Here is an 11,579-nt window from a genome sequence, read left to right as displayed (position 1 = left end):
AAAAGGGAGGAAATATGTATGGGTATTTTTCTATGTCTATTGTACTTTTGTCAACACACAAATTGCATTTGAGGTGAATGGAAAATGAAAATTATTTCATTTCTGTACTTATGTGAAGATGCACCATTTTAATCATCGTTGTACGTAGATGAAAACTGAAAGTCCATTGATTCATAACACTCATATTTGGTCATAATATAACTTTGAAGCAATGTTCTGACGAGGTGGGTATTCCATCCCTGGGACAGAACAGTGGTTCTTAATCAGGTATGTGGTGTCGGGAGGCAAAATAACAAAACCAGAGTGCAGTGTAGAAAATAGCCAAACAGTTTTCTTAACAGGCTATTTTATCTCAACAGTACTTTTATAGCAAAACTTCCACATAGTATACAGTCAGAGAAAATAACAAAGTGCCTACAGACACCCATTTCATTAATCATCAAACCTGCTGGTTAAGAAAGCTGGCTGTGTTGTGTGTTCCTCACCATGCTGATGGCTAGGTTTTCTAAAAGTAAAGTTTTTTTATTCTTTTTCATAGTAAATATTTTTGTGTTGTAAGCAACTAATGTTTAGTCGCTCATTACAGAGGCATTTAAAACATAAAGAAACAGTGATGACATTTTTGTTTAATTAATGGCCATTTTTATCGGCAGTGCTACGTGAATGTACGGAGCCAAGTAAGTGCTGTCTCGTCTGTCAGGTATTAATTGCCCCCCCCCCCCCCCCCCACACCCTATGCCTCTCTCCTACAGTGTCATGCACGGATGTTTTTTATTTTTGTGGGGGCAGGGGGGACTGGCACGGAAGCACTTTAAAAGTACAAGGACGGATGGGGACAGACGATTATTATATGAATAAGGATAGAGGGACGATGACGGAAGGGTACCCAGGTCGCAGACGGAGGACGGACTGGCAAAATAGGGTAAAGTGCTGTTTCTGATATTAGATTTTACGACAGTATGCAGTTCCTTCTCCCTTTCTCATCCAACTCAGTGACCACTGGGTGAGTTCGGATGTGAACCCCACGTTGCAACACGATATGAAGACACCGGCAAGGTAAACAAAACAGATGTAAATAAAATCGGATGATTTCGAATTTTGTTTATTGCTTATGGGTAAGTGTTCAGTGCTGAATCTGCTGCATGGCATCTGGATACTCCTGTAGCTCTGTGAACGTGACAAGTGAGGCTGGATGGTGATCTAGAACGAGAGCTCTCCTGTTTGTTGTCATCATGCAACACACGTTGTTGAAGCCATTGAGGGCTGGTGTTCACTGATCCTGCAGTGCCATCTGTGAAGAAAGTTGAACTTATTTATTATCAGCGCACATCATCTCAGACATCGCTCAGTGTCCAAAACAACAGCAACCACCAAAGGGTTACCTGACTCCTTTGGCGGTGAAGTGTATCAACATTCTTGATGACCTCATTTAGATTTCAAATCACTTTTTTTGAGAAAAAGAAATTCCATCAAACAAAGGATGTAGAAAGAATCAGTTTTGGGGCCCATATGTCTCCATCATAACATTTTTTGCCCGTTAACCTCTAACGTGAACGGTCACATCAGTGTTTGAGATGCCAAATATCATCCCCCTGGCAACGAGACGATGTGTTAACATACCGCTCGGACAACGGATAGACTCATGTAGACACACATTCCTATGAAAACACAAATGCAATACAGAAGTCCATATATCAACCCCATCTCCTTTCCTTCCTATTGTGGCGCACCTGCAGAATCAGGTATGGTGGTGCCGTGTTGGCTGTGAAGTCTGCGCTCTGCAGGTTGGATTGTAATGTTCCCATCCGACACTCCCCACCCCAAGGCCCATGCGTGCTTGTGCTAGTCTGTATGATGTGTAATAATGTATGCCTGTTTGCTGAGTTTTCCATACTGTGCCTCCCTTACAGGACGTCAATCTGGAGACGTTTTTTTCTTCTTCCCCATCTTCCCCATCATGTTTTCTTTACATCTCTGAAAATGGGGCATTGTAAAGGGTTACCTGGAGAACTCATGTTCTGTATCGCCCTGTTCATTTGTCATAGTCATTGTTTCTCGGGCAGATTGTGTCCGTTCTATTTCGATGCAACCTATGGCACAATGACAATAATGCTATTTTGATTCTGAGATGTAAACACCACTCAGGCTTAATGAAGACGAGGGGCAGAAAAAAAAATGTGAAAAGGAAAAACATCTAAACAACTCTGCCTCAACAATGGGTGGTGGCACACATCGCTAAGCAGACAAGAGTAATAAATCATTGAGTCTTCGAAAGCTTTTGTTGATGAGGATTCTTATTCTTTTCTCAAATTCTTAAATCCCCTTCTTACGGCTGATCCCTGAAGTCTTGCGAAATACCCTGAGGTTTGAGCTATATCTCTTGTGACATTCACAAAATTGTTGACCATCTTTTGGACTGTGTTGCAGAAAACACCGCAAAAAGCCCCCCAAAAAATGCAAACCTGCATTGCCAGAGTAAATGTTTACTAGTCAAGTCAAAGTTCACATTCCGAATTGTACTCTTTGACGGTCATTCCATTTTTAGAGGGGCTGCTGTCTACAGGTACTTTTATAGGATGCCTACTGGCGTATGTATTTGTGTGTGTCTCAGATTATGGGTGAAATACTCGGTGCCCTTAAGCACATATATAAGAAACCAGGAAACCAGGTGATGGTATAACATGGTGTTCTCCATAAAACGACAATAGTTACAAATATTCGTGTGTGTGTGTGTGTGTGTGTGTGTGTGAGAGAGAGAGACCAGAGTGGCTACTGGAACTAAGCGAGGGTCTTCATCATGGCTGTAATGGGCAGCATTACCGGCACCGGATAAATGATGAATGCTTGAAACTGTTAAAAATTAAATAAATGAACTGACCTCCTTTTCTACTGTGTTGCAAAAAAAATAAATAAAAAAAAACTGGCGCATACTCACCAAATGAGTGCACACAAAAAGATAGCCAGACAAAAAACCATTTGCTCTCCGAACCGATTTTTTACAGTAATAAAGTGACTTGTGATGCCAGGAAAAAAAATATCAAACATCTTGCTTGGCACATGAAGAGGCGCAGACTTCGAAATGAACGAATGTAGATGAGATCATGGCAAGCACAGATGGTTTAAAAAAAGAAGATTTTTGCAGAGTGAGTGTTAGTTGTAAATGACTGCAAAGTTTTGATGAAGGACAAACTAATGTCAGAGACTGAGGCTGTTGGAATTTACTGCTCCGCGGCTAGCACATGCGATCCCCGCCTGTCACTCACACTCCACGGCCATGACAATCATCATAGCGCCAATGCCCGAGGGCGGAGACAAGCCTGTCCTTGTAACAAACAGTGGTCCTCCGTGATCTGACGTCCACAACTTCCATGAAGGCTCGTTCCCTTCATAAACAAATAAATAGACAAACTTAACAAAAGAACTACTATCGCATGAATCATTTTTGGGAACCTACCCAAAACTGGCAACGTATCCTCAATCTTTATATAGATTTTCTTTTCTCCTCTGGTCATGATTTTAAAGTGTACACCAGCTGGTTTTGAAGCATGTAGTTGTAGTTATATATGGGTGCGCCCATGCGCACATACATGTGTTCATTATTTACATTTAATGGATGCAAGTGTGTGAGTGGTGGGCTCACATATCATTCTACTGTGATTTGTGGCAGAGGAGTGAGAGTGGCATGGGGCACTTGACATTTTTTGTGTGTGTGTGTGCGTGTGTGTGCATGTGTGTGTGTGTGTGTGTGTGCACGCACGCCGTTTGTGCCACAGGGCACGGAGCAGGGACTTGTCAAGCTGCTGGCAAAGTAGACGGCAAAGTAGACGGTGATGCCAGCCCTCTATGACAGCTCTTTCAACACACACACATGACCAAAAAAAATGTACGCTCATACCCCACCCTCAAACCTACCCTCGTGCACATTCTATAGCTGTGAAAACTGGGATGCAGCAAGAAAACAAGACTGGTGGAATCTGCCTCGAACCGGAAGCCGATCAGTGTGTGTGTTTGTGTGTGTGTGTGAGTGCGGAGGCTGGGAGGAGATGAGGTGGGCTTCCGGGGAGGGAGGGCAGGGGTTCAAAGTGTCACATCAATTTGTGGCTGTGCTGTTTCTGAAAGAGGCTAACCCCCCTGCCACTTAAGTTTAGCACAGCAGTACAAGGCATACTGGCAGACAGCGCGCATACAGTTTACACACACACACACACACATGCACACACACAGAGTTTAATTGCAGATCAGAGATGAAATGCAAACATACTGATTTGCCAAGAGATGCCCTACTTCGGCCATTAACTGTTTGAGTGTGACAGCAACAAAGCCATAATAAGTAAATAGGCCAAAGACATTGTTTCAAAGTTTTTGTGCCAACAATGACTGCTATTCTAAGCTGTTCCGAATTCCTTTCAATGTGTTCAAGCTGAAGGAAAATGGCCCCAAAGCGTCATGCTGACACCACCGTGCTTCACCGCAGCCATGCTGATCTTTTGTTGAAGAGTGGCATTGTTTTTTTGGGGGGTGGCGGAATGATGGCGAAAAATTTCAACCATTGTTTTATGAGACCAAAGCACATTTTTACACTTGTGCATCCACATTATTTCATCTGCTTACTTTCACATCCTCTCCTGGTGACGATTTAGGAAAAAAAATGTTTGGTGGAACTGGTCACATTTATGTGAATTTTTTTTCCCTTTTGGTCTCATTTTTATTTCCATTTGAACATGAACTGGAAATGATTTGAATGTCATTTTTATCAAAGAATCTTCCAGAAGTGCTGTATGATGGCTGCTGGGAAGAAACCTCAGGGGTGACCACTTAAACAACTGGTCCCCATTAACAGGCTCCTGGATATCATCAGGTTCTCCGGGGACTAGCTGTGCGCCAACCGAGTATTTACCCTCATGTTTCTTTTTATCTCCCTCAATTTTGCCACCTCCACACGTTGCTCCTCAGTGGGGGGGGGGGGAAATGTTGTGAAGAAAATATGACATCAATTTATTTGTTTCGGTGTTCTCCGAGACGGACTCCTCTGGCTCCTTTTCGCCTGCTTTTTCGCTCCCTCCTTCTCGGCAAACTGAAACCAATTAGCGAGCAGAGCACTTGTAACGGAGAATGTAGGGCAAGCGAGGAGTAATAAAAAAGTATTGACTTTTCAGCGACTGTATGCGGCGTGAAAGGGGTGCCGCGGCCTTGTCCGACATGAAAGGAGCTCCATTAATTTCACTTATTTCACCCGGGCCCCTGTCAGGAGGTCCTAATGCGTCCCTTGCACGCTTTTCGCATGCAGACACCGCTCAGAAAATGCGATACAGTGGCCTAGCCTGCTTACCAAATGAGCTGACATTAAATATCTGAGCAAGATAGTTCATGTGAAAGAGAAAAGAGTAATTTCTAATCACCTGATTGAGACACCAAGCGAGGTTTTTCATACGTAGCAAATTTTTCACCTCCTCCTATTGATTTCTAGTCTCACTTGAAGGCCTGCTTTGGTGGAAATTGACCTACAGTACCAAAACAATGACACTTTTGCTTTAGCTTCCCCTCATTAAGAGCCAATGAACACTAACTACTATTGGCCTAACACTTTTCAGACCAATGCGGTCGTATGGTTTGTGTGAGGGCTTCGAATGATTCGAGCAGCAGTCAAACCACTGCTGGTTTGACTCTTAAGGCCTGTATGAGTAAATCAGAACCGAAACAATGATGGGCTGATTATTGCTTGCACATCACTTTTACATCTCCTACACCTCTAATAAGGCACTTATGGAGACAGATATACAAACAGCCATTCATACTCACGTTCACCTGATGCCTAAATAAATAAATACCTAAAAATTGAATGCACACGTGAGACATCAACATTCCGAAAATGTGACTTTGCCCTCATGTAACTTTCTTCTCGCCACATGATAGGGTGTAGAATAACTCATCCCATAATGCTTCACGGATCAATTTTTTCCCTTTACTTTTGTATTACATAATGTACAGCTGTTTATTGTATGCATGTTGACCAGTAAAAGGTTGTGCGTAAATGCCTTAATTTTATTTTTCATTAACTATTACTTTTGTTGCCTGTGCAAACCACATATCTACCAGACTGCGGCTGAATTTGGTGTTTTGATCATTGACTTGCGCCTCAAGTTACTCACTTCTGTAGCCTAGTGGCAACTGCCTGCTATTGTCTTCTCTAAAGAGAGACACTATCAAGTATCAAGTCGAATCGTACGTTTCGCCAACTTTGTTTTGTCTAAAACTAACACGAAAATTTCGAATCGTAATGTTAACCAGACTACTATATTAAATCTAGTAATGTATTAGATTACTAGTTACTTGAAATGGCAGCGATTGCTGACTAAAGTCTTACTCGGAAACAACAGTGTTACTTAGTAATGCATTACGAGCAGCACCATTTAGACGGGAATGTGCTGGCACATGTGTGATTATTCGCATCCATTCAGAGACAATGGCTGTGTGTGTGTGCGTGCGCGCGTATGTGTAGGTGTACTTACAGGAAGGAGTACAGAGTGAGAGGCTATCTGCAGACAGAAACTAATCAGTGTGTGTGAGATAAGAAAGCAGGTTTTATGGTGTATGGTAATCACCACGCCGAACACCACCACCCCTCTCGGCCTGCCACCACCATGCATAATCACGACGACTTATTCACATGATTGATGAAATATGCGTCTGTGAAATCTGAGCTGCTTTTGTTATCATCCTGTTTTTTCATATATACCCCCTACCCCACCCAATCGCATCCCTCCCCTCCTCATGTCTTTCCATTTCTAACAATCTCTCTTGTCTTGTTCAACCTCTCTGCATATCTCCTCCTCCCGTGCAGGGCACAAAGAGGTCTAGAAACGTGTACAAACAAGGAATTACATACACTGCACGGGGTCCCGCTTCAAGCTATGTTCATGCATCTCACACACACACACACACACACACACACACACACACACACACACACACACACACACACACACACACACACACACACACACACAATTACTGTAGTCTTCCCACGTATTAGGAAAAAAGGAAACATAGGAAATTAAAAAGGGAAAGATAAGTCAGAAAACAAGACAACACACTGACTGCAAGGAAGTGTTGGTCAAAGGAAGGTGGAGGGAAATGAGATGAAGAGAGAGAGCCTTTGTCATTGACACTTAATCATATCAATACAGGAACAAAGAGTCACACACTGTACAGTTCAACACACAGCAACGAAAAGGGAGAAACCACTTGAACACAAAGGAACAGTAAGCCCAATCGACAAAACTGAGTGACCACCTGAAGCAACAGAGACACTAAGATAAAGTTGTCTCGGATCGATTTGAGACTTTATAGAACTCTGATGGAAGATTTGATAAGAAAAGCAACTAGTCAAACCATGATTTAATCAAAGGTGGACACAGCAGTTAATTCTACCAGTCCGTCATTTCTCAGCAGGCTGGGCACCCGTTGGTCATCAACAGTCTGTGGCTATTTCATGACGAACCAAACTGTAAACATCAGTCCATCCTCGTTCTTTTCACAGCGTTTCCGTCATCACCTCCATCAGGCTGTCAATTGTCAGTCCATTATTCCGTAAGAAAAAGGTAAATGGAGTGAGTGCACTATATATCAGCGTATCAACATCATACGGTGGACGACGAAAGAGCTTTACAAATCCTGACATCCGCTTACAGTATTTGCCAACTTAATCTATTGAACTGTTATGTTCAGCAGGAGCACTCCGGTAGCCAAAGGTACCATCCGTGTGCATCGTAATTAATCCTTGGAAAAACTGGAACCGAGTTGCCATGACTATCAATGTTTTTTTTTTCTTTTTCTGCTTCTCTTTCTTCTTCTACTCTTAGTTTTTTGGCAGATTACAGCTCTTTGATGCACACCATTACCTACTGTACATGAAGCGCAAAGTGTTTACAGGTATAGTCAATACCGTACACTCAAGCAACTCTACTGTATTCACCGCCCCACAAACAAATGCATTAGATAAGCGATACGTGTTTCTGTCATTCATCAGCGAAATGGGCATCCATCAGTAAAGGACTGAAAGGTCCATCAAGATTATACTGAGTGACTGACAAAAGCCCACAGAATTTAGTAGAACATTGGCCAAAAAGTTGTGTAGACGTTATTACAGATGAACAAGAAAAATGGCCAATATTTTGCAATGAAAAAAATGAAAAAATTAAAACATTTTTTTTCTTCAAATAGATGGAAGATTATGTTAATTTTCCTGGTTATTACCTTATAAATCCTAAAATTCTTAGTAGGGTAAAAAAATATGTTTTAGAGAGTTTGGGGGAATGTATTTACAATAAAATACAACATTTTACCTAAATTGGTTGTCATAAATAGCCTGAAAAAAGTTCTTTTCTCTCGTCCATTAGTCATTTTTCAATAATGATATTAGTCACACACACGAATAATGACACAAACGTCAAACAACAGCTGTTTGAGACTAGACAGAAAAAATCAAACAAACCCAAAGTAATGGAACAGATAAATCGGAGATGTAAAGACTCTTGGAATGAAGGCTGCAACAAGGATTTTGTTTCAGAAGAGACTGCACATTGGGGGGAAAGAGGGGCAGACACTGACGTTTAGATTAAGATTGGGGCTGGTGAATTAAGGCCCCAGCCTCCAAGGTGCTATTACACATCAATAATGAGAAACTGGAAAAAAGAGGAGGGGTGTGGGGATCTTGCCTTTGCTCCTTTGAACACACCTTAGATTAAATATGCACAATTCCAATGCAAATTGGGATTGGAACCCGTGAGGCCACAGTGTACGTCCAATCCCCTGCGCTGGAGTTGTTTCAGGCGGGGTTAACAGGCTCATCAGTCAACACAGGCTGCTTAACACAGGACATCAATGCCATTTGCACATTTAAGTGTTTGTGATTGCTTCGCTTTGCAGGTCCCACTGACGCCGTGACTTCGCCCTGTGCTGACTGGCAATAACTCACACATGCGAGCATGCATGAACGTGCACATACTGTATAATCCATCTATGTACTAGCCAATGTAAAAACGGGGTCTTCCCATAAACAGTTTGACTACCAAGTGAAAAAAACAACAACAAAAAAACAACAAGAAAAAGATAAAAACAGACATTGCAAAGAACAGACACACTGCTGTACTGTATATGAGCCTTCTATATGCCTTAAGCGAGTGTGAGGCATTTGACAGCACATACTGTACCATGTGCTACACATATGCCTTTATACTCAGAGACAAGGGGAGGAAAGTGCTAGAGGTCCGCGAAAAAGTTGCAAGTGGAGAGGAGGTGAGGAAATGAGAAGTGTTTTTAACACGATACAGTACATGTTTGATGGCTCAGTGGAACACATCCATCCACACAGGCTAAGGGGAAGTCAACTCAAAAATGTTCTTTACTTCGGAATATGAATTAAGTGGCAAAATCCACCCATTTTTATCCAAGCTCAAAAAAACAGGTGAGCAGTGATGGTCGTTTCATGGGTCCTTGGGCACTGTGATGTAATTTTCAATCGAGAGCAAGTGTCAAAATGGCACCCCCTTATGATGGATAATAATGGGTAGATTTTGCTGCCTAATATATTCCACATATTCCACAACTGAGTTGAGTTGAGTTAAGAATTTCATGTTTAGACTCGTGCGGGTGAATAGAGCATGTTACTGGTAGTGTAAAGCACATTTTTGGAACTTCACTTCCCTTTCAAGGTACAAAAATGCTTAGTTGCCAGCAGAAAGACAGCTCTCAGTTATTAAATCTCTTCAAATGGGTTGCTTTTAGCAAACGGCACATCGGTACTCATGAGACATCGTCCCAGCCAAAATCTATTGGAAAAATATACTTCTAATGTTTTGTGTTCTGACCACCGATTTGAACACGCAAATAAATAAATAAAGTTGAAGGCCCTCCCGAGACACCGTAATAACCAAGATGCCTCCAAAGATCGACAGTCCAACCAAACCTTTTAAAAACAAAAAGAATATCCGCAAACAGTTACGTGAGGTGAACCCTAAGACTGACGTTGTCACACGCCAACGTTGTTTTCTTTTTACACTCGTGTGACATGAATTAAGATTACAACATTGATTAAAACACTGCCTGTATAGTTAAAAGCTTTATGCTGGCAACAATTTGTACTCTTGATTTTTTTTTTCCAGCTCAGAACGTTGTCATGGATGGGCCATCATTCGCCGCAATTTAGTTAGCGACTGGTTGCGGCCGTCACGTGCTCCAATGTAATCGTTAACAGATGCCTGCGAGGAGCCATGATGGCCCAGGCCCACCTGCAATTGCGCTGGCCGTTCGGGAAAATTAACATATTTTCCCCAATTTCCTGCACGCCACCCAACACCGAGTTACAACCTAATCTGTCCTTGCCATGGTCAACATCCTAGAGCAGGGGTGCCCAAACTTTTTGGATCGAAGATCTACTTTTCGATCAACTAACCTTCCGGGATCTACCCTTACCGGCGCGCGCACGCACACACACACACACAAATTTGAGATTTATCTGCTTTATTTTATTTTTTAAATATTTTTTTTTTGTGAAAATGAGACTGATAAGATGATTAGTGTGCAGTGTATATTAACACAAACAATATATTACTAACATGTACAAAGACACACAAATGATTGTTTTTTTTTTTTTCTTCTCGAAACTTCTCGGATCTACTTGGGACCTGTCTTAGATCTAAAGGTAGATCAGGATCTACCTAATGGGCACCCCTGTCCTAGAGCATAACTTCAGTATTGAACTCTTATTATGTTGTCATCCATTCGCTCATTTGACAAGGAAGCATCACTCTTAATCACTTAATCGAGAAGGCATACTTTAAATCCTGTACGTGCATGCTTGGCTGTGATCGTTCTCCTGCATGTTGAAGGGCCTCACAGGGTAAAATGCCGCCATAATGGAGGCGAAGTGTGGGTTAATTGAAAAACACACACTCCTGAGTGGGAAGGAGAATGGCAGGGGGAATGTTTTATGACTGTGCAAATGAAGGGGCTGCAGAGTTTTACGCATGCTGTAAAATTGTTATGGAGAATTAACGTTCTTTCTTTCCCAACACAGTAACCTACACACTTATGCAGCATAACGGATGATAGATGGACACATGCGATAGATAACATGAAATGCATCGAGTTCCAGGCACACTGGGAACTTCAAGCATTAGCTGCCCCTTCTTGTCCTCCCAATATATATTATCCGCACTTGTATATCATTTCCAGGTCTTAATTGCAGAGGAATATTGCTCACATTAAAAGGAACCTGCATACATTAGTTGCGGTGATAATAATTCTGGCAAGAAGCTGGGAGCAAAAGGGTTTTCCACCTCTTTGGAACGTGTGGCCTTATAACTACTGCCAACTACAACCCCAAGAATAAACTTCTACATGAATACAGCTCAGACTTTGTCAATCAAAAGCGACCATTATTAGAGTTGTAGCGACAGACTTTTCTCTTTCATTGGATCTCACTACACTGTGCAGGTTTACCATACGGTGGCCGACGAGTGCATATGTAGGCTGCCAAAGATTTCCTCGTGTCTGCTCCAGTTGAAGATTGCATATCT

The 11,579-nt window shown here is 42.0% G+C and overlaps 1 protein-coding gene across 2 annotated transcripts in view; it reads right to left on the bottom strand.

Moving 5' to 3' along the window:
- Positions 1-1,083: 1,083 nt before the first annotated feature.
- The window catches only part of spata17 (spermatogenesis associated 17), a 33,744-nt gene continuing 23,248 nt past the window's right edge, over positions 1,084-11,579 (bottom strand). For both annotated transcript variants that reach the window (XM_052063696.1, XM_052063697.1), the window contains exon 10: positions 1,084-1,291. The gene's annotated coding sequence lies outside the window, so the exon portion shown is untranslated. The remainder of the gene's footprint in view (positions 1,292-11,579) is intronic.

Source organism: Hippocampus zosterae, chromosome 4 (assembly GCF_025434085.1).
Source record: "Hippocampus zosterae strain Florida chromosome 4, ASM2543408v3, whole genome shotgun sequence".
NCBI classification, from domain to species: domain Eukaryota; kingdom Metazoa; phylum Chordata; class Actinopteri; order Syngnathiformes; family Syngnathidae; genus Hippocampus; species Hippocampus zosterae.
This window is presented reverse-complemented; position numbering and strand designations above follow the sequence as displayed.